This window comes from Ipomoea nil, unplaced genomic scaffold, assembly GCF_001879475.1.
Source record: "Ipomoea nil cultivar Tokyo-kokei standard unplaced genomic scaffold, Asagao_1.1 scaffold1237, whole genome shotgun sequence".
Classification (NCBI taxonomy): domain Eukaryota; kingdom Viridiplantae; phylum Streptophyta; class Magnoliopsida; order Solanales; family Convolvulaceae; genus Ipomoea; species Ipomoea nil.
The window spans coordinates 1,387,035-1,411,190 of record NW_017617665.1 but is presented as its reverse complement, the minus strand read 5'-3'; the positions used below and the strand labels follow the sequence as shown (position 1 = coordinate 1,411,190).

The window sequence follows — 24,156 nt, the reverse complement described above, 5'->3', positions numbered from 1 at the left end:
TTTCTCTCTCTCTCTTCTTCTCCTCTCTCTCTCTCTCTCTCTCTCTCTCTACTTCTTTTTGTGAAGTGTGAAAATGGATCTGTTTGTGATTATTATGAAGTGGTAATTATCCACTTTTGTTATCCACACAATTAACGTAAGTCCTTTTAATTTATTTATTTTTAATATTTGACATATTTGGAATTTTTTTTATATATTTTTTAAAAAAACTTTTGACCTTATATTCTAAAATATAATGTTATTTTTTTTAAAAAAAAAGTAACTATATTTTTCAAATAAATTTCACTTCTAGTTCTCGAACCTAAAACCTTCTTTATAGAAAGACATATCACATTGTACTTGAGATATTCTTTTTTCTTTTACTCACGTTTTTTTTTTTTTTTTTTTTTGAAAATTTTCTGCGGTGCTTCATTAGAAAAATGCTGAAGTAATGTCTGGTGGGTGAGTATCCCAGTACATAGTATCAGGTTGCTGATAAGCCGTAGTGGCTAAAGCATGAGCTAAATAATTGTCCGATCTAGAAATATAATTAAAAGAACATGAGTGAAAATAAACGGCAATTTGCCTGCAGCTATCAATGGCATAGCCAACGTAAGAGCGAAACGCAGTGGTTGATGATGTAAGGTAGCGTTGTAGTGTCAAACAATCCGTGTAGATCTCAATATTCTGTTCACCTCGATCCTTTAGCCATGATAAAACTTCCTTACACGCCAAAGCCTCAGCCATAAGTGGTGACGTACAGGCCGGTAGCGGCGCGGTTAGTGCCGAGATATAGGCTCCATCTCCATCTAATAAAACGGCCCCTACAGTTGCATTCCCTGTCTCGTGTAGATATCCCGCATCGACCCTGCATCTTCTCACTGGCGGCACAGAGGATCCGGCGGCGTCGGCAGCACCGCGGCCGGCGGTGGGACTCGCCTGGGCAGCGTGGCGGTTTTCTGTCGGCAGCGTAGCAGTGGCAGTGGCAGCCACGGCTGGGCGGGACTGAGTCCATGCGGTCTTGGCTGCCGCTGCGGCTCTGAGTAGGGACCCCGGGCGTGGTAAAAACGCCTCCCAAACTGCACCATTTCGAGCTTTCCAAATATTGTATAGAATTGATGCTGCATATAACATTCCATCAGAATCTAAAATATTTAGAAGTTCCCCAAACCAAACATGAAAAATATCCGTGACAATATTGGGGATTGTAAGGTTGGATTGATCCCAAATGTTTCTTGCAAAATCACACAAGACTAATGCATGCATTGTATTCTCATGTGATATCCCACACATAGCACAATATGGGTTCACCTCCACCCTCTTTAAAAGCAAGTTCGTAGTTGTAGGCAAAATATCACAAATAGCTTTCCAGAGGAACATTTTCCACTTTGGTGGAATTTTTAGTCTCCATAAAGCTAACCAATTAGTAAAGGGGCCTTGATTATTCTCATAATCTCCCACCTACCCGCTTTTCACAGAATATAATCCTCTCGGGTCCCCGTACCAATACCATGCATCATTATAATCCCGGGATACAGGTACTCTCATAATTCTCTCGACATCCGTAGGTTGAAATAAATCTGATAAAATTTCATTATCCCATGTACCAGTTTGTTGATCTATTAGCCCCACTACTCTGGCCTCTCGTAACTGTATAGGCATCTCTGTTTGTATCATAGGGTCCTGGTCATCCAGTAACCATGGATGGGTCCATATAGATGTAGTTTCCCCATTCCCAATTCTTCGTCTGACCCCACTACAAATTATGCTCTTTGATGCCATTATACTCCGCCAACAAAAACTGGGATTATTTCCTACCTGCGCATCAAAGAAAGTATCCCTGGGAAAATATCGGCTTTTGTAAACACGAGCTACTAAGGAATCAGGCTTAGTGAGCATTCGCCATGCCTGTTTCCCCAACATAGCTAGATTAAATGCACGTAGGTCCTTAAAACCCAATCCACCATACTTCTTAGGAACACATAGCTTGTCCCAAGCCTTCCAGTGAACTCGGTTGTCCGTCCCAGAACCCCACCAATATCTATTCATCGTTCTTTTTATAGCCGTGCATACTGATATAGGTAGCAAAAAAACACTCATTGAGAAGGTAGGCATAGATTGTGCCACACTTTTCAACAGTATTTCTTTCCCTGCCTGAGACAATAGCCTTTTATTCCACGACCCAATTCTTTGGCGTATTTTATCCTCAATATATGCAAAAGCTGCCTTTTTATTCCTACCCACAAACGAAGGTAGACCCAAATACTTGCCAAAGTTTGGTGCCTGCTCCACCCCCAAAACTTGGGCCACACTTTCCCTATCCACATTACTCGTATTCCTGCTATAACAAATACTCGACTTGTGGTAGTTAACCACCTGTCCCGATAGATCCTCATATACAGTCAGGAATTTCTTTATCTCATTAGCCTCTTCCACATTAGCCTTAAAGAATAAAAGGCTATCGTCCGCAAAAAACAAATGAGAAATCTGAGGGGCACCTCTTGCTACCCTACATCCATGAATTAATCCCGCTCTGTTAGCCTGTTGTAGTAACAACGAGAGTTCCTCTGCACAGATAATAAACAAATATGGGGATAGCGGGTCTCCCTGTCTCAAACCACGCGTGGGTATTATTGGGTCACTCCTTGAGCCATTTATCAGAATACTATAGGAGACTGTGGTCACACATTTCATAATCAAATCAACCCATCTATCATGGAAACCCAATGCCATCATCATATTACGGAGAAAAGGCCACTCCATTCGATCATACGCCTTAGCCATATCCAGCTTAAGTGCACCCCAGCCCCTCAATCCACACTGTTTTCGATTCAGAAAGTGCCCCACTTCTGCAGCTAATAGAATATTATCTGTTATCAATCTATCTGGGATAAAAGCACTCTGTGTCTCAGATATTATTCCTTCCATCAAAGGCTTCATTCTATTAGCCATCATTTTAGCTATTATTCTGTAAATGACATTGCTAAGTGCTATAGGGCGCAAATCAGTTACTAACTCTGGATTACTCTTTTTAGGGATCAACACAATATCTGTCTCATTCAAGCCAGACGGGAGGTCACCTGATTCAAGACAGTTTAGCACAAAACTCGCAACATCCCCTCTTACCACATCCCAGAAATGCTGATAAAAACCCGGATTCATTCCATCCGGTCCTGGTGCTTTATCCGGATACATTGCAAACAATGCATCCTTTACTTCCTCCAGATTAAATGGCCGTAATAGTGAGTCATTCTGCGCCTGTGATACCCTGGGTTCTATCCCCCCAAAAAAATCATCTCCAGTTCCCGGACCCCCATAGCTGAAAATATTCTTAAAATAGTCCAGAATGATATCTCTCATGGGATCCCCTCCAACCAATCCCCATTGTCATTCATTAATCTAAGTAAAGTATTCTTTTTCTTTCGGTGAGAGGCATACCTGTGAAAGAATTTGGTATTGGCGTCAGCTTCCTTGAGCCAGTGCTGCTTGGCTCTCTGCCTCCAGTATGCATCCTCTTGGGCCTCAGTGCGACTCAGAAGTTGCTCTATTCGCTGAAACTCGACAAGAGAGGCCGAGTCAGTGCATCCTCTCAAACGTTGTTGATCCCGTTTCAGCTGCACAATCTGTTTCCCATACTTATGGAACCGATCCCCACCCCATCGTGTTAACCGGTTTCCACAGTATTGAACACAACCCTGTAAACCCTGCCCTCTCCCTTCCTGCCACGCCTGCTCCACCACACCCCTACATCCCTCATCATATAACCATGCCATCTCAAACCTAAAACCCCTTCTTCTAACCCCATCCCTCCCTACCTCCTCCTGAACTGTGAAAAAAATGGCTGAATGATCTGACTTCCTGGTTCTCAAATTCATAACCTTTACATGGGGAATTATATTGCGCCACTCGTTCGTTACTAGGACCTTATCAAGTCTCTCCTCAATCCAGTTTGCAGTCCCTTTCCCCTTCTCCCAGGTATATGGGTATCCAATCATTGGCAACTGGGCCAATCCACAATCCTCAATCGTCTCCCCAAAACCTCGAAGAAGGCTATTCGGATGTGGATTTCCCCCTCTCTTCTCATACTGGTATAGCAAATCATTAAAATCCCCCACCACCACCCACGGGAGATTCGATTTTGCCGCCAACATTCTCAACAAATCCCATGATTCAGCACGCCTATTACGGTCCGAATAACCATAGTAACACGTCATTCTCCAGGCCGGATTACCTGTCATAGTTACCTCAATATCAACGTAGTTTCTTGAGTAACTAAGGAGTCTCGCCGTATTATTCTTCTTCCACAATAACGCTAATCCACCACTCAAACCATCATTGTCAACATAAAATAAGCCTTCGAAACCGATCGTAACACGAAGACGCTCAGCATGATCTCGCGCTACCTTAGTTTCTATTAGAAATACAAAGTCGGGTTGCTTTTTGGACACCATGTCCACCGCCTCTCGAACTGTCCGTGGATTACCCAAGCCACGGCAGTTCCAACTCAGCGTACTCATTAGCGTCGCCAAACAGTGATGATCACCGGAAAAAACGTAGGAAACCGTCGGAAACCTAGCAAACCCTAGGGGAGAAGAGAACTCTAGCAAACCCTAGAGAGAAATTTTGTTTTGATTTGTATCTAGTTTTTAAAAGTCACCTTTTACTCACGTTAATTGTTTGGTTTATTATTGTGATAATTGCATTAGATACAACTCAAAAAGTTTTGGAGTTGGATCGGGTGCAATTAGAGGTGGCTATGGTTCAATTTTAGTAAAGGTTCAAAATTGAACCGTGCACTGTGCAAACTAGTCATAAATTGTAATTGTACAAAATATTACAATTAATGCTTGAACAGGACTGACTGACTATTGTTACGATTAAAAAATTTTATTTTGACGAGCAGTTATGATTCAAATTGAACAATTCACTGTAACAAATCATTACTAAAAAAAAAGTGTTGACAAGTTAAGATTATGAGTTGATAATCCACTTTAGTACTTTAAAATTTCATATTATGGAATGTTTGGTTGACGGAAAATATAATACATTTCTTGGAATTGGAATTCCTAGAATTTGAGGGGAAAAGTATTTTATGTTGTTTAGTTCCAGGGAAAATGTTCCCCATAGAATGAATCTTTCAAATTTGAGGAAAATAAGTTCCACACTTTGATATTTTCCTTTTCAATGCCTATATGGTAAGAAATAATAACATGGTGAGACAAAAATACCGGCAAGTCATTCTTTTTTATTTTAATACTAGTTATAATGTATGTATTGCGCAATTAAATTAATGTCCACTACAAAAATTAAAATAATTAACTTAATATAATTTTTAAATATTAAATAATTAACATAAAATAAAATGACTATTTTCAATATAATCAAAATGAGTATTTTTAAATTGTAAAAAAAAGTAATAGTAAAGATGAGTATTGTTGTAAATAGTTATAATCATAAATAAAAATGATATCCTAACAATTTTCATATTAAAATAAATTAAGGTTGGTTAATGTGATGTGATGAGTCAATAAAACATAATTTCTTTTTTGTTAAAAGTGACATGCTTATAATATGTTTATTAATGTTGCCAAATAGTAATTAAAGAGTTATGCAATTAAGTTATAACATATGAATTCATATGTTTGGTGGTGGTGGTGTAGTGGGGGAGATTGTGGTGGTTGTGTTGGTGTTGGTGTTAGTGGTAGTGGTGGTTGTGTGGTTGTGGTGGTGGTGGTAGTGGTGGTAGTGGTATGGGGTGGTGATGATGGTGATGGTGGTATGGTAGTAGAGGTGGTGGTGGTGGAGATTGTGGTGGTTGTGTTGGTGTTGGTGTTAGTGTTAGAGGTGGTGGTGGTATGGTAGTAGAGGTGGTGGTGGTGGAGATTGTGGTGGTTGTGTTAGTGGTAGTGGTGGTGGTGGTAGTGGTAGTGGTATGGGGTGGTGTGGTAGTGGTGCTGGTGGTGATGCTATTGATGGCGGTGGTGGTGGTGTGATGGTAGTGGTGTTGGTGCTACTGTGATGGTGGTGGTTGTTGTTGTTGTGTAGTGTTGGTAGTGGTGATGGTGGCGGTGGCGTGGTGATTGTGGTGGTGATGGTGTGGTAGTGGTGGTGTTGGTGTTGGTGTTGGTGGTATCGCAGTGGTGCTGATTGTTGTGATGGTACGATGGTGATGATATTGGTGGTGGTGATGCTATGGTTGTGTTGTGGTTTGGTTTGTTTATTGTGGTGGTGGTAAAAATAATAATCCGGAAACTAGTTTTAAGAAGAATAGTGGAAAGAGAGATGGAAATTAATGAATCCATAAAAAGTCTTCGTACTAAAAAACTAGGAAGACATTTTTGGTCATATTGGACCTTTTTTCCGTTGACCGGAATAAATAATTTTCTTTTAAGTACCCAAACACTGAAAAATCCTGTAAGTCATTTTTTGGATTTCCAAACGGACCCTAATATTTTAAAAATTAAAACTTAAATACATAATTTTAAATTTTAAAATAAAAATTTAGCATGTTAATTTAATTTAATTTATATTTCAATCTTTTATTGAAAATTAAAATTCAAAAATTTAGTTATATTTAAAAATTAAAAAAAAAAAATCCTTGGTTAACTAATGGTTCATGAATCAAAACCGTCGGTTCGTGAATTGTCTAAAATTGTATAGTAACAATTCAACTAACGATTCTTATCAATAATTTTCAAAAAAAAAAAAACGATTCTTATCAATAATGAACTTTGAACGGTAAGTTTTAAGGTGTGAACCAATTAAACTGAAGTATGGCCACCTCTAGGTAACAATATCCCCATTGTATTGGGTACAAATGCCAAAAAAAAAAAAAAAAAAAAAAAAAAAAAATTGGCATTCAATTTTAATTACATATAACATAATTGATATCGATATTGATCCAAGCTTTAGAATCTTAACTTTTTATTCGCTTGACAAAAATCATGTGTGATATATACGTGAAGAGGTGGACAATGGGTGGGGAATGTGAATTGCATGATTTTATGTATGATTTCTTTTTTCTTTGGGATGGGATTTATGGGTACAAATTTCCTTTTATGAGGTGTTAAAGTGGTTCTAATTTCTAAAGCATGATATATGCATTAATTAATCAATCACTTTATTAAAGTTTTTGTGATTAATATCACAAGTATATTTTTATTATTATAAGAAAGGAGGATATATACCCTATATATTTTTAAACCTTGCTTTAATGTGTACGCGTCTATATATAAAAAGAATTTCAATTTCTCGCCCGCACGGGCTTAGCTCAATAGCTCAGTAGACAGTATTTGGGAGAAAAAACTAAGGTTCGAACGTTGGCGGCGGTAGTATGGGGATTGTGTCCAAACTAACACATTTTTTGTCCGTGAGCAAATTTCTTGTGCGCACCGACATTTGACCCTAACTGCTGAGCCATTGAGTCACCGTGATTTACATCCTCTCAAATATTGACAGAGGTGTGGGGATCCTGATTAGGATTCAACCCTCAGGAGAAGAAGAATTTCGATTTCTCGTATTAAAAATGAAAATGTGCCATATTTTGATTTTGATTATATCAAATAGTTATGAAAAAAAAAAATGAAGTCATCAAATTTCCTTTTTCTAACATGATAACAACACTAGAGTAGAAGGTATTGAATTTTTTTTTTTTTTTTTTTTTTTTACACAGTTAATACTCCAGAATGCTCTTTTGACTATCATAATTCCTAACTAATGACCCTCGACTATTAATTTACCCAAAATGATCTCTCGATTATGCAAATATTATTCATTTTAGTCCTCCGATCCTTTACTTACATATTGGGACTAATTAAACTGAGTAAAATTTACATAATTGAGAAATCATTTTGAGTGAATTGGTAAATGATGACTAATTTGAGAATTATGACATAATCGAGTAAACATTTTGTGTGAGCATGTGTGTACGTGTATGTGCATATGAAAGATCATATAGGAACAATGGTTTATATATAAAATGTGAATTAATATAATCTCATTCATCTATTTGGATTGATCAATAATGCCTGAAAAATAAGAAAAAAATGTAAAGTCAGTTTCATAAATATTTTAACCATTTAAAGTTTATAATATTAAGTTGACCCATCTTTTTTTTTTTTCATTGTTGATCAATCTAAATAGATGGCTAAAATTAATTCGCATTTTTTACAAGAAATATTGTTCTCACGAGAGAGTGTGTTAAGAGCACTATGGCGTTGTAGTATGATGAAGAAATGTGAAATATGGGGCTTTGAGTTGGGAATAATTGATGAATGAAAATAATGAATTGAAGTTATAAAACAATAATGGGTTGGGCAGTATTGTGGCAATCATTCACCTAACCTCATCAATAATCATACCTAATTTAAGCCATTATTAGGGTTTCACTGCCCTGCCTAGTTGCAATTCCATTCCATTATGCCCAACCCAAGAAATTCATAAACTTGTTTGTCTTAATCTTCATTACACTCATTTCCCTGTCTTCTACCTCCGTCATTGTGTTTGCCCTCAATTACAACATCCTCAATAGTTATAATTTTTAAGAGTTTTTGCAAGTGCAATTAATAGAGAGAAGATGAGAGGGGAAAAAAAAAAAAAATTGAAAAGCATCGATCATTAACGTGCTGGATGGGAGCGTATAGTCATGCACCCAGTTGGGCGCTGTGTTGCGGCTCACACGTCACAAATGGCAATGTTGTTTCGCTGTGGTGGGGCCCCCAAAAACCAAGTGTTTACATGTAATTTTTTTCTCTCTCCTCCACATAAGTCAAACTTCTTCAAAAACTATCCAAAATGCATTGATAGGGATGCTCTAGAATGTCCGCAAGTTTCGTACTTTGTTTAGGACAACATTTGTCAGTATAATCAATGTTTCTAAATTGATATCCAACAGACAATCCCATCACAGCAGGGGGTTGAGTGTGGACCTGAAAATCTTGAGTCTTGATTGGCAAAGCAATTTTATTTATTTTTTTTTTTGAGAAAGATTGGCAAAGCAATTAAGTACAGTTTTTCTGTGAATATGACTATGTACCCAAAAACAAGTTTTCAAGTAGGTGATTTTTGAATTTGATGGGGTGGAAATTGTGTTGGTGATTTCGTGTATGTATCAAAATAAATTGGAGTTGTCATTTAATTTGGTGTTAGTTAGTTCATAAATGATAACGACACATTGCATATTATGAGTGATATTCGATAAAATGGAAGTTATGTTAACAATTTCGTACACTATTATAAATATGAGTTGTCGTTACTTAATGAATGACAACAACACATGATAAAACCGTAAAAGCTATATATATATATATATATATATATATATATATATATATATATATATATATATATATATGATACAATTCAAATACTCCTAAATTTTTTTTTGAAATTTTACTATGTAATCAGCTTTGAAGGAGTATGATAAGATCGGTAACAAAGAGCTTAATGTACGAGTTTGTATAGTCCATAATGCAATATAATGCAGTGAGCAACTTCATCCTCATATGAAAAAATTATATATGAAATTATTTCATTTTATTGTTTACGTTCTTACCCTGCACGTTAACTAATTATCAGTTTTAGAGTGTGTTCGTTCTCTCTTCTCTTTTTTTTTTTTTTTTTTTTTTTTTTTTTTTTTTTTTTTTTCTGTTTTGAAGTTTATATTTTCGAAAATATGAGTAGTATTTTCTTTAATTATTGTTTTTTGAAAATTTCTTTAATTATTGTTAATTTATTATTGCTTTAGGGTCCGTTTGGAAAGCAGGAAAATGACTTCTGGAAAATGAGTCATTTTCCGGAAAACATTTTCCTTTTTCAGTGTTTGGTTGCATTTGAAAAACTGTTTTGGTGTGTTTGGTTCATTCTCTGAAAAATGAGTAGAATGATATAATTAAATATTTTAATTATTTTATTTAGAATAAAAAATATATTTTAAATCTTTAAAACTAAAAAAAAAAAAAAAAAGAATTATGGTTTCCGGCGGAACCCAATTCCGCCGAAACCATAGCCTTGGTTTTCGGCGGAAACCAGTTCCGCCAGTAACTTAAAAAAAAAAAATTAAAAAAAATTGAAATAGCAATGGCGGAAGTCATTTTCCGCCAAATTGAGCACATTTTCCCCAGTCAACGGAAAATGTTTCCATTGACTGGATTTTCCAGGTGTAGCCAAACACCAAAAACCATAGCTATGGTTTCCAAACACAGCCTTAATAATAATTGTTAACTGTGCTTTATACATACTTTTATATATGTATAAATCGATTGATTGATTATGAGGGTGTTTGGCAAATAGATGTTAGCTGAAGGCGGATTAACTTAGCTGATAGCTATTAGTGGGTTTGACTAACTAATAGCATTAGCTGATTGAAAATAAATATTTGATAAATTAGCTGATTATATGCAAAATGACCTTGAATGGTATGACTGTATGAGTATATATATTATGCTGTTGTTGTTGTTGTTGTTGTTGTTATTATTATTATTATTATTATTATTATTATTATTATTATTATTATTATTATTATTATTATTATTATTATTATTGTTATTGTTGTTATTGTTATTGTTATTGTTATTGTTATTGTTATTGTTATTGTTATTGTTATTATTATTATTATTATTATTATTATTATTATTATTATTATATTAAAAATAAAAATAAACATATGTTAACGGGCTTTTAGGAAGCCCGTGAACACTAATCAGTAATAATCACATGTCTCGTAGCTAATTACCTTCATGGTAGTAGGCAACGGGCTCAAGCACTCCGTTGCCTAGTATTGTGAAGAGACAATGAGAGTAATGGGACTGACAGACGGGATTGCTGAATTCGTCTACACATTCTCTTTTTTTTTTTTTTTTTTTCTTTTTTGTTGGGGGGTGTTTCGAAAAAAATAATTTATTTTCTCAAAAAGCTAATAGAAAAAAATGTTTGAGTAGTTTTTTGAATTTTAACATTTTGGAGTAATATTACAAAAAGTTGATTAACCAAACACTCTTATTGACTATTTGATCAAGTGATCAAACAGCTAATAGTGATCAAATTAATAAACCAAAATTAACGATAAGCTATGTTACCGGCCTATATATTCAATCATTTTCAGTATCCCAAGTTTCTTGTTGCCTAATGGTAGGCAGCTACATTCTCGGATCTTGTATGTAGTTGCATTATATTTGCACATGATTGAGCTTACGACCTCCCTAATCTTATTTGAAATTAAAATTGAGTTAATATCCAAAGTAGTCATTGATTATATTGTTTTTCTCAATTTTGTCCTAAACAACTTTGATAACATAATTTAGTCATAGACTTTTATGTTTTTGCTAAATTTAGTTCTCCATTTGTTATTCCGTCAAATTGATATTAAATAAAGGGACAATTTATAAATCTCAATATTGGCATCTCTTTACTCTCCGCCCTGCGAAGTCAAATTTTATATTCTCAACTCAAATGCGGTCGCGCCTTAACGTGAGGTCGATGTGGCCGCACCAATAGTATTAGAAAACGCACAACAATAAAATGCATAAATACACCACAAAACACACAACACACTTAAAAAATACACCATACCTTCTCACACCTAATTGTGCGTTTCCAAACACAGTGTGATGCGTATATGCATACCTAATACATCATTATCAGATTTGTAATCTTTTTTAATATGAAAATTATGCTCTATCACTCATTCACTCGCTTTCGGACCAACATTTTGGTTTTTGTTTCTAGGGTAGTCCCCATCTTACGTTTTTTTTTTTTTATTCCTATTTTGCAATTGGGTTTTGTACATTTGGAAGTTGGAACCCACATGAATATCCCATATGATACTGTTTGAATACTGTTGGACCATATACATAAATTCTGGTGTGACAATTCATAATTTCATATCCAAGAGAGATCACAAACCAAACCAATCTCTCTTGTCCATTTTGGCTAACGTCGTAATAGACCCGACCAACATACAGATGACGCGATTCTCTCTCCAATTGTTATTAATGTTGTCTATTCTTTGACGCGATATTATTTTTAAGTTTTTTTTTTTTTTTTTTAAATAAACTCTCTTTATATACACTGATGTAGGTGGTCAAAACCCGGGCTTGGGTCGGTTCCGAGCCGTGATCGGGCCTGGCCTAACTGGTCCCGTGTCAAGCCTTGGGCTTTTTTTAAAGGTCCTGAATCAGCCCTTAACAAGTCGGTTTTGGTCCCAATTAAGCCCGACCCAGGCCCATGCTCTTTTTTTTTCAGCAAATTATGATGTGCAACCGAATGCACCATGCGCTTGGTGCATACGACGCAAAACGACGTCGTTTTGGTTAAAAAAACGCGCGTCCCACTTAAAAAAAAAATCAGGTTCGATTCCCGGCAATAGCATTTTTATATAGCCATAAATTCATAACTATATACCCATAAATTCATAACTATATATCCACAAATTCATAACTATATATCCACAGTGAATGAATGAAGTAAAAATCCACAATGAATGAAGAGTAAATACCCAAAATGGTCCCTCGACTATAGCTAAATTCACAAATTGGTCATCGACTTTCAATTTTAACCAATTAAGTCCTTAACTTTGTAATTTTGACACGATTTGGTCCTTCATCTATTTTACCGTTTGTTGACCGTGATCGACGATCTCTAGAAGAACCTTCAGCTCTCGTCAGAGCACGTGGAGGCCTCTAGGATGACGTTGCACTGGTTCGGAAACACGCCATCTTCTTCGCTCTTGTATGAACTCAACTACATTGAATCCAAAGGGAGGATGAAGAAAGGCGACCGAATTTGGTAGATTACTTTCGACAGTGGATTCAAATGTAACAGTGCGGTCTGGAAATGCAACCGGAACCTTAAAAATCTGACGATGGACCATGAAATTACATATATATCCTCAAAAAGCACAGTCAACAAACGGTCAAATAGATGGAGGACCAAATCGTGTCAAAATTACAAAGTTAAGGACTTAATTGGTTGAAATTGAAAGTCGATGACTAATTTGTGAATTTAGCTATAGTCGAGGAACCATTTTGAGTATTTACTCATGAATGAACTAAATATCAACAATGATTGAACTAAATATCCACAATGATTGAACTAAATATCCAGAAATTCATAACTATATATCCATAAATTCATAACTATATATCCAGAAATTCATAACTATATATCCATAAATTCATAACTATATATCCACAGTGAATGAATGAAGTAAATATCTACAATGAATGAATTAAATATCCACAACGAATGAACTAAATATCTATAAATTCATAACTATATATCCAGAAATTCATAACTATATATCCACAATAATGTTATTGCCGAGAATCGAACCTGATTTTTTTTTTTTAAGTGGGACGCGCGTTTTTAGTCAAAACGACGTCGTTTTGCATCGTATGCACCATGCGCATGGTGCATTCGGTTGCACAGCATAACTATTGCATTTTTTCCCGATCGGGTTCAGTGTTGGTTCGACCTTAAATCGATCTGTAGCCACCTCTAACTAATGTCATAAAATATATTATAGCATAGACATTAAGAGAAAAGTTTTGCGAGACTTTTTAATTTACGAAAATATTTACCGTCGTTATTTAAATGTGTTCTGGATGAAGCTCAGTTTGTGACCCTAACAAAGGATCACAAAGAAATAAACCAGCTTAAGTTGTCTATAACTGACCGGCTCAAACCAAGAAGGCTAAAAGATAACTCTCACATGAAATCGGACTTGAAACATTGTGGTTACCAAGACTCTTTAGTTAATTGGCCAAGTTAATTGTGTATATATTTATAAAGAGTTAATTCCACTGGAGGTCCCTTGTCTTTGGTGGCAATTCTAAATTTAGTCCCAGACTATTGTTTTTGCCATTTTGCATCCCAGACTATCGTTTTTTGGACACTTTTAATCCTTCTCATGATTTTTTCTATTTTAGTAAGGGCATTTTTGTCTCTTCATGTTTTTTCTTTTGTTATTTTTTTAGTTTTAATCAGTTTAATTGGTTTAGGACTTTACTAAAAATTGGTTGAAAAATATGGTTACTAAAAAATCAGAGATTACCTAAAATTTTAAGCCAATTAAACTAGTTGAAACCGGAAAAATAACAAAAGAAAAATATGAAGAGATAAAAATGTTCTTACTACAAATAGAAAAAATCATGAGAATGACTAAAAGTGTCCAAAAAACAATAGTCTAGGATGTAAAATGGCAAAAACGATAATCTGAGACTAAATTTGGAATTGCCACCAATGACAAGGGACCTCCGATGGAATTAACTCATTTATAAATGTCTACAATACAATGTAATGTCGGTTGTAAATCTTGACAATATTGTCTACTTATTGAACCGGTGAGCTAAGCCCGTACAGGCAATTTGAAAATTTTCTCATTCACATGATTGTTAGCCACAAATACGTGAATTATATTGCTTAAATGTATAATTTTCAGGTGCAATGAATAACAGATCATGATTCCAACATATCACAGAAAACAAGTGTTAAACATGATGTTTTCCAGTTGGTAAGTTACAACTGCTGCTCTCAGACAATGCATAATATATGGCATCTTTGTGTGTGATAAACATGGAGTAGCCAGCTTATAATGCTCGCAGAATCGACTGCTTAGCGGCTGGGTTGAGCAGATTAATGGGAGCCATACCCTTTCTCCGCCATGGATTCACAGATGCCTCACCGTTTTCGGATATAAGAGAAGGCGAGGAACTACTGCTGATACCAAAGCCGAGAGGCGTCTTCTCCTGTTTTGGAGTTATCACCAGAGACCTGGAGATGTGACCAAAACACTATTAAGCATTTAAGCTCGCTGTGTTAATGGAATCCGGTTCCATAAAGCGTGACAATTATAGACAGTATGCATTGCCCCGTTGTCCTTAAAAGAGCAAATAACAGCATAGCTTGTCCAATTGAATAATAATGCTCGACCTAAAAAGGAACTTGACGAATAGTGTTGAGACTTTCAAATTTTGTGTGTCTAACTAAGTACTTTATCGCTAATAGGGGCATAAAACAAGCATAGGATCGGACCGATGTTTCCAAACAAAAAGGAGAGAGTTGGTGAGAAAGAATACATACATGGTGGATATAGGTCCTTCGTATGCATATGCTATAAAGCCCTGTCGCTGCTTGTGTTTGGGATTAGCCGAGCATATCACATACACTACCCCGTGTCGCCTGATTGTGCGGCAGAAAGAACACATTTTCTTCACCGATGATCGCACCTTCATACCTAATTCAACAGCAGCAATAACAATAACAACGATAATAAATAATAAATGTCTGCACTAGAGACCAAGAGAGAGACAATCAAGAGCCATTTATCGAGCTAACGAGAATAGCTAACTGGGATTGAAGCCTTATAGAGGCACCCGACTCTCTCGAACCCTATTAGGATGGGTTCGGGTAGAGAACATGTGCTCATCAATGAAAGGCGAAGAATTTGATAAGTCAAAATGTAATCTTTTAGGACACAAGTACCTTCTCCAAACTAATGGCACTGGGGCAGAGCTAAAAAGGTCACTATTAGGGCTGTCACAAAACATAATCATTTTAGATGCAAGTACCCATTCCTTCAGTTTTAGCAGAAAAGACGCAATCTCCCTGAATCAAACTTCAACGCCACCATAAAACAATAAAGAAGAAATTGTAATCCTCTCTGTGGTTGATAAATTCTACTCGCTGTCCCTCTCGCTTTTGGCTAACACATAAAGATCACATTCAATCGACGTGTGAAGAACAGGTGCCCAATAACAGACTACAAATTTAACACCTCCAAAAATGCAATCTCCCTTAGCACAATTACCCTTTCTTTAAGTGAGTGACGAGAGAAACCCGCAACCATTATCCGAGAATGTGTATTGAGTAGACCCTACCTAGTGATCCTAACCGGCAAAGGACCAACAGATGCTAAACCAGCGTAGATTGTCCACAGCTGACTGGCTTAAACCAAAAAGACCAGCAGACCGCTTTCATTGGGAGTCGAATTTGGAAACTTGTAGTTACCCTTTCTTGGTCTCTTACTCATGGAATAGCTTAAGATTAGACAATCATTATTAGGGGCTTTCCAATTTCCAAATATTCAAATAATTTCATCTTCTTGGGCATGATTAACCTTCCCTTCATTCCTAATTATTACACAAAAGATGCAATCTACCAGAATCAAACATGAACCCAGTATCCATTACAAGTTCAGTTCTTTCTGTTCGTTTGACATTTGACAACAAAACCCTCACTTCCTTAAACCCATAGAAAGAATTCAATACTGAGCATCAAAATAGAAGATGTACATATACCATACAGTCATGCATACACAAAAACACAAACTCATATGTACAGAGAAAGCGAAAAACAAGTACCTGAATGTTTTGTCACTTGTTAATTAAGAAGGGATTGGAATCAAGATTTGGGTAACTTCGATTCGATTGTGTTGTGCTGAACAATGTTTTCTGCTAATTGCAGATTGCTCACAAGTCCCGTAAGTGGGCTGGTCTTATATTGTGATTTTAGTATTGTATGTATGGGACCAAAATTCCTGGGTTTATTTGCAGATTTTACTGAATCCTTATATACAAATATTTTATAATGCCCATTGGATATGGGCCTGCAAGGCTGCAACTGTAAAATTATCTCTAACTAATATTGAAAAATCACATATTGACGGCAAATTATGCTGTGCATCCGTATGCGGATAGTTATGCTGTGGGCTCGTGCCCAGCGTGTATCATGGGCACGGTAACGGTGCCGTCAGGCACCGTTATCTTCCCTCTTTTTTTTTTTTTTTTTTTTTTTAAATTTAATTTCAGACCGCTTCGTTATAGGAGCATATATTCACAGCTTTGTGTTCATAATTTCATAACTGTACATTCATAATTCCATAACTGTACATTCATAATTCTATAACTGTACATTCATAATTCCGTAACTGTACATTCATAATTCAATAACTGTAAATTCATAATTTTCGAACCTCTATGTTCATAATTGTAAGTTCATAATGTCAGAGTTCTATGTTCATAATTTCATAACTGTACATTCATAATTCCATAACTGTACATTCATAATTCCATACTGTATATTCATAATTCCATACCGAACATTCATAATTTTCAAAGCTCTATGTTCATAATTGTAAGTTCATAATTCCATAACTATACATTCATAATTCTATAACTGTACATTCATAATGTCATAACTGTATATTCATAATTTCATAACGAATATGCCGTTAACGCCGTTAACGGCGTTTCGAACAAATTTTTTTTTATAGTTAAAACAGCGTCGTTTTCACGGAAAACGACGCCGTTTTAGCGCCGTGCGCACGTGCGCATAGCATAATTTGCCTCCGCACCACAGTGCATACGGATGCAAAAACGATGTCGTTTTGCATCAAAACGCACGTCCTACTTAAAAAAAAAATAGTTTTGATTCTCATTTACAACATTATGTTATTCATTTTTTAGTACATTCATTCTGAATTTTAGTTATGAAATTCTGGATGTATAGTTATGCAATTCTGGATGTGTAGTTATGAAGTTATGGATGTGTAGTTATGAAGTTATGGAGGTGTAGTTATGCAATTTTGGATTTATAGTTATGAAATTATGGATGTGTAGTTATGTAATTCTGGATGTATAGTTATGAAATTATGGATATGTAATTATGCAATTTTGATTTTTTTTTTTTTAAGTTAGACGTCAAAACGACGTTGTTTTTGCATCCGGATGCACCATGCATGGTGCATACGGATGCACAGCATAACGATCAGTTCCGTTGTCGTCCAGCGGTTAGGATATCTGGCTTTCACCCAGGAGACCCGGGTTCAATTCCCGGCAACGGAATATTTATTTGTCGTCAAAAAAAAAAAAAAAACAAGACATATCGGCCAAAGATTTGACATAATTTGCCTCCAACAAATACACTAAAACAGTACTATTCATGAATGACAAAACTTTGGGATTTTTCCCTTATTGTTTTGCCCTTGTTTTTTTAAAATAATTTCTTTTCTAACTTTTATATATATATATATATATATATATATATATATATATATATATATATATATATATATATATATATATATATATATATATATATATAAGGAAGGGTTTAGGTGCGGGTATAGCTTCCCGGGCGGTTGTGCGGTTAAATCTGAGCAGTTGATCAAATTTAGATCAACGGCTCAAATCAATGAAAATTAAAAAAAAAAAAAAAAACGCGTGCCTGGAACATAGAAGTATAAGCTAAGGTGCACCTTAAGTGTTAGATCTTAATCACAAACTCACGCATTTTAAATACAAAACTCACACACATTAAGCACAACCTCACGCACATTAAGTACAAAACCCACACACTTTAAATATTAACTCACAGACTTTAAGTTTCAACAACTACTGACATTAAGTACAAAACTCACGCACATTAAGTACAAAACCCACGCACATTAAGCACAAACATCACGCACATTAAGCACAAAACTCACGCACTTTAAATATTCACTCACAGACTTTAAGTTTTAACAACTATTCATGTTAAGCACATCCCCACGCACATTAAGCACAAACCTCACGCCCATTAAGCACAAAACACACGCACATTAAGCACAAAACTCACGCACATTAATCACAGATCCGCTCACCTTAATTTTGACCTAGATGCAAAAATTACAAAATTGCCACCGCATTTTTTTTTTAAACTTTGATAATCCTGGACGTTGATTAAAGCGAGATGAATGACTCGGATTAAACCGCACCTGAAGCCCTCACCCGCACGAGAACCTAAATCTATATATATATATATATATATATATATATATATATATATATATATATGATGGTTTTATTGGAACCGGGTCCACCATAAACCGGGTACAGAGATACAAAACGGGAGTACGACGCTAGGCCCAGAACAATGCATACAAAAGCCCGAGGTACATGCCCAGAATGGCGGTCCAAATACAAAGAACAAGGCCCACAGGATAGGCCTGAGGTAAATGCCCAGAATGGCGGTCCAAATACAAAGAACAAGGCCCACAGGATAGGCTATAACTAACTATGATACTGGTAGGAATTGAACCCAGGTGACTGAATTGAGGAATTGAGAGTATGAGATCAAGACCACTAGACCGTAGTGCCTATCATGTTTGACTTGCCCTTAGCTAAGGATCTGGGACCCCTATATATAGCCTGCCCCTTCCCCTCCTAGGCCTCCACGTGCCCCACGTGTTTTAGTCACCACTCCCTCCTTTTCCGTATGCCAATCCGCACGTTCACCATGCTTCCGAAATTCCCGTGCCCCTTACACGCACCCTGCACACCCCGCGCACGCACCCCCGCACCCCGGGCGACCCGCCAAGGCCCCGTAGGCGGCGCCACCCGTGGTGGGGACGCCGGGCGCTAGGTGCGGCGTTGCCGGCTGGGGCCAGCACCCACGCCGCGACCCGCCCTGGCCATGGGCGCCGGCGGCCACCGCCCCGCGTCCACGCGCGGGGGCGCTAGGCCCGCGACCCGCCTTGGCCGTGGGCGCCGGCGGCCACCGCACCCGCGTCCTCACGCAGGGGCGCTAGGCACGCGCCCAGCGCCGTCCTTCCGGCCGTGGGCGCCGGCGGCCACTACCCCGCGTCCTCGGGCGGGGGCACTAGGGCCGCGCCTGGCGCGCCGTCGCCGGCCAGGGCCAGAGCCCTAGTCGGCGGTCATTCCGGCCACCCCAAGGCGTCCTGCCCCGGCCCAAAAACCCCCCCTGTACCCCCGGCCCAACCTACCTGGTCTCCAGCCCATACCCAATATCCCCATCAATATATATATATATATATATATATATATATATATATATATATATATATATATATATATATATATATAGTTAAATATTTAAACATAAATTTATATTATTAATAATAAATTATATCACTTAAAAGATCTCATCAAGACAATTAAAGCAAGACTACGTGGTCCAGCTTTACTTGAAGAGTATAACACGTTAGCCGAATATCAAAATTTTAGGACCCTAAGTCTATGAGTGGCTACGTGGTCACGTAATCTAGTGTAGTCGATTGTGTGGAAATCCTCGAAACAATCTGTGGTTGCTAGATTCACGATGGAATCTAAGCTGATTGCCTTATACATGTCATGCGAATAGGCTGAATGGATACGCCATTTTCTCGAGGATATTCCTAGTTGAGGAAAACTCGTACCTCCAATTTGTGTGCATTGCGATAGTCTAGCCAAAATTGATTGAGTACAGAGTTAAGATTTACAATGGTAAGTCTAGACTTATATATTATATTGTAGACATAATAGCATTTAAAACAATTTTTTACAACTGGTGTTATTTCTATTGACTATGCAAGGTCAAAGGATAATGTAGGGGCCCGCTAACCTGGTGTTAGAGAAATTGAAACGATAAATGTGACTAAAGTTCTTGGTATAAAAGTTTTATAGTAGACCGCCAACCTAGATGGCACCAAGGTTCAATGAGACAACTAAATTATGGAACGAAGCATGTCACTGTGGAGGTCTCGGACTCCCTACCGCTCCTTGTTAGAACAGTGACTCCCGTACGAGGTTAGCACGTTGATTCTTTAATGATTCGAATGTTGATTGACATGTGTGAGTATGCAGGATACTTGGAAAAGAATAGAATCACCTATGTGAGAGAGAAGTGAGAGTCGCTTCAAAGGAGAATTGATGGGCTCAATTCATTAGAAACTCTTGTAGAACCAGGAACGTTGACCCATAACCAAAATGGGCACACTCATGAGAACAGAACAAAGGTTGGAAGGTTCTTGTGTGGGATATGTCATCGTCTACACAAACCGCAGTCGGTTCAAAGACATCGCGTTCTACCGTACCGCTAGTAGAGTAAACATATCTTCACAAGGCAAGGTTCAAAGGGTAACACCTACCTATGCTATCTATGGATCGATCGTTGAACACAGCCGTGTCGTTTTTCAATCCCGAAAATCAATTTTTATCCATGTGGGGGATTGTTGGAAATTTTGGCTAAAATAGCTATTTTGAGTGGCTATTTTGTGGTACAAATATATGTGGGATCCACTATTGATTTGAGTCGGGTCAAAGTGGATTTGGGTTCTTTGTTGTGAGACGAAGAAATTGATATATTTTACGCTCAAAATGAGTAATAGGCGAATGAGAAATTGATTCTCAAAGTGAACCTATTTGAGAGAAGTCAAAAACTTAATCGTAAGTTTTAGGTGCTACATAAGATTAGCACTAATATTTGTTGTGCTAATTATTTAGGACTCATGGAGTGCTTGAAAAATGTTATTACCTTTGGAATTGACAACACTGAATTGTGAGAATAATTAAGCAATATAATTACAAGTTGATTAAGCTTAAGTATAAGCTTTGTTACAATTTGGTGTTAATCGCACCTTATTTGCATGTAGCTCCATTCGGTGCAAATTACACGATTCGTGTAAATTACATAGACTCGGTGCTATATCTAAGCACGAGTTGATGCATTATTCATCGATTTGGTGTGCACCGATTCGGTGTCAATTTGAAAATTTTGAATTGTTATTTCCTACGTACAGATTTCTTGGTCACTCAGGTATTTTGAAATAGGTCATTATGATCGGTATAAATTAATTGTAAATTGATTTCGTAACCGCAAATATTATTACGATAATAAGCATGACCGTTTTAAACGTCATAATCCATATATTAATTGGATTTATTAAGTGCCATAAGTGCTATAATTTATGCATCTCCTATTTAAACTTGTGTTCGGGCAGTGATTTTCATAGCTAGAAAATCAGTTTTTCTCTACATTAACTTTGTCATATTACTTCCCGACTCTTTGTCCATTCTCTCTAAAAAATAGTTTGTGTTCAAACCTGTTGTTCTGGCTTTCACCCAGGGGACCCGGGTTCGATTCCCGGCAACGGAATATATTTGTTTGTTGTAAAAAAAAAAAATAGACATATAGTCTAAAGATTTGTCACAATTTGCCTCCAAAAAATACACCAAAACAGTACTATTCATGAATGGCAAAACTTTGGGATTATTTCCTTATTGTTTTGCCCTTTTTAAAAAAAAAATCTTATATATATATAGTTAAATATTTAAACATAAATTGTATATTATTAATAATAAATTATATCACTTAAAAGATTCTCATCAAGGCGATTAAAGCAAGACTACGTGGTCCAATTTTACATGAAGGGTATAACACGTTAACCGAATATCAAAATTTTAGGTTGCTAAGTCCATGAGTGGCTACGTGGTCACTTAAGCTAGTGTAGTCGATTGTGAGGAAATCCTCGAAACAATCTGTGATAGCTAGATTCACGATGGAATCTAAGCTGATTGCCTTAGACATGTGTCGCGAATAGGCTGAATGGCTACACCATTTTCTCGAGGACATTCCTAGTTGAGGAAAACTCGTACCTCCAATTTGTGTGCATTGCGATAGTCTAGCCAAAATTGATTGTGTACAGAGTTAAGATGTACAGTGGTAAGTCTAGACTTATATATTGTAGACATAATACCATTTAAAACAATTTCTTACAACTGGTGTTATCTCTATTGACTATGCAAGGTCAAAGGATAACACAGGGGCCCGCTAACTTGAGGGTAAGCAAATAGTTGTTAGAGAAATTGAAACGATGAATAGGACTAAAACTCTTGGTATAAAAGTTTTATAGTGGACAGCCAACCTAGCTGGCACCTAGGTTCAATGGGACAACTAAATTATGGAGCGAAGCGTGTCACTATGGGGGTCTCGGACTTCCTACCGCTCCTTGTTAGAACAGTGACTCCCCTACGAGGTTAGCACGTTGATGCTTTAATGATTCGAATGTCGATTGACATGTGTGAGTATGCAGGATACTTGGAAAAGAATTACCTATGTGAGAGAGAAGTGAGAGTCGCTTCAAAGGAGAATTGATGGGCTCAATTCTTTAGAAATTCTTGCAGAACCAGAAACGGTGACCCATTACCAAAATGGGCACACTAGTGAGAACAAAACAAAGGTTGGAAGGTTCTTGTGTGGGATATGTCATCGTCTACACAAACAGCAGTCGGTTCAAAGACATCGCATTCTACCGTACCTTTAGTAGAGTAAACATATATTCACAAGGCAAGGTTCAAAGGGTAACATCTACCTATGCTATCTAGGGATCGACCGTTGAACACAGTAGTGTCGTTTTTTAGTCCCGAAAATCAATTTTCATTCATGTGGGAGATTTTTAGAAATTTTGGCTAAAATAGCTATTTTGTGGTATAAATATATGTGGGGTCCATTACCAATTTGGGTCGGGTCAAAGTGGATTTGGGTTCTTTGTTGTGAGACGAAGAAATTGATATATTTTACGTGCAAAATGGGCAATAGGCGAATGAGAAATTGATTCTCAAAGTGAACCTATTTGAGAGAAGTCAAAAACTTAATTGTAAGTTTTAGGTGCTAAATAAGATTAGCACTAATATTTGTTGTACTAATTACTTAGGACTCGTGGAGTGCTTGAAAAATGTAATATTAGCTTTGAAATTGACAACACCGGATTGTGAGAATAATTAAGCAATATAATTACGAGTTGATTAAGCTTAAGTATAAGCTTTGTGACAATTTGGTGCTAATTGCACCTTATTTGCCTGTAGCTGCATTGGTGCAAATTACACGATTCGTGTAAATTACATAGACTCAGTGCTATAGCTAAGCACGATTCGATGATTTGGTGTGCACCGATTCGGTGTCAATTCGAAAATTTTGAATTATTATTTCGAATGTACAGATTTCTTGGCCACTCAGGTATTTTGAAATAGGTCATTATGATCGATATAATTAATTATAAATTGATTTCGTAACCGCAAATATTATTACGATAATAAGTATGACCGTTTCAGACGTCATAATCCATATATTAATTCGATTTATTAAGTGCCATAAATGCTAGAATTTATGCATCCCCTATTTAAATTTGTGTTTGGGTAGTGATTTTCATAGCTAGAAAATCAGTTTTTCTCTCCATTAACTTTGTCCTATTACTTCCCGAAACTCTGCCCATTCTCTCTAAAAATAATTTGTGTTCAAGCTTGTTGTTCTAGTTCGCCGAAAGTACTATTGTTTGAGTGCTCAAACGTAGTATCGTTGATCTATTTGATCCTGGGAGACCGACATCACAACGCTCATAGCACATCCGGGAGGTGAGGAATCGAT

General features: G+C 36.8%; 1 long non-coding RNA gene and 1 other non-coding gene across 4 annotated transcripts; one reads left to right on the top strand and one right to left on the bottom strand.

Annotated features, from left to right (window-relative positions):
* Positions 1-14,324: 14,324 nt before the first annotated feature.
* On the bottom strand, positions 14,325-16,448 carry LOC109183975. 3 transcript variants are annotated; one of them, XR_002054668.1, is made up of 4 exons: positions 16,338-16,441; positions 15,460-15,679; positions 15,058-15,211; positions 14,325-14,748 (listed from the first exon to the last, which is right to left on the bottom strand). It is a non-coding gene; the product is annotated as an uncharacterized LOC109183975 (long non-coding RNA). The 3 variants fall into 3 exon arrangements; XR_002054667.1 differs by lacking the exon at positions 15,460-15,679 and having other exon boundaries at positions 14,418-14,748; positions 16,338-16,448; XR_002054666.1 differs by lacking the exon at positions 16,338-16,441 and having other exon boundaries at positions 14,418-14,748; positions 15,460-15,889.
* A 1,299-nt stretch (positions 16,449-17,747) lies between these two features.
* On the top strand, positions 17,748-17,819 carry TRNAE-UUC. Its single transcript has one exon. It is a non-coding gene; the product is annotated as a tRNA-Glu (tRNA).
* Positions 17,820-24,156: the final 6,337 nt, after the last annotated feature.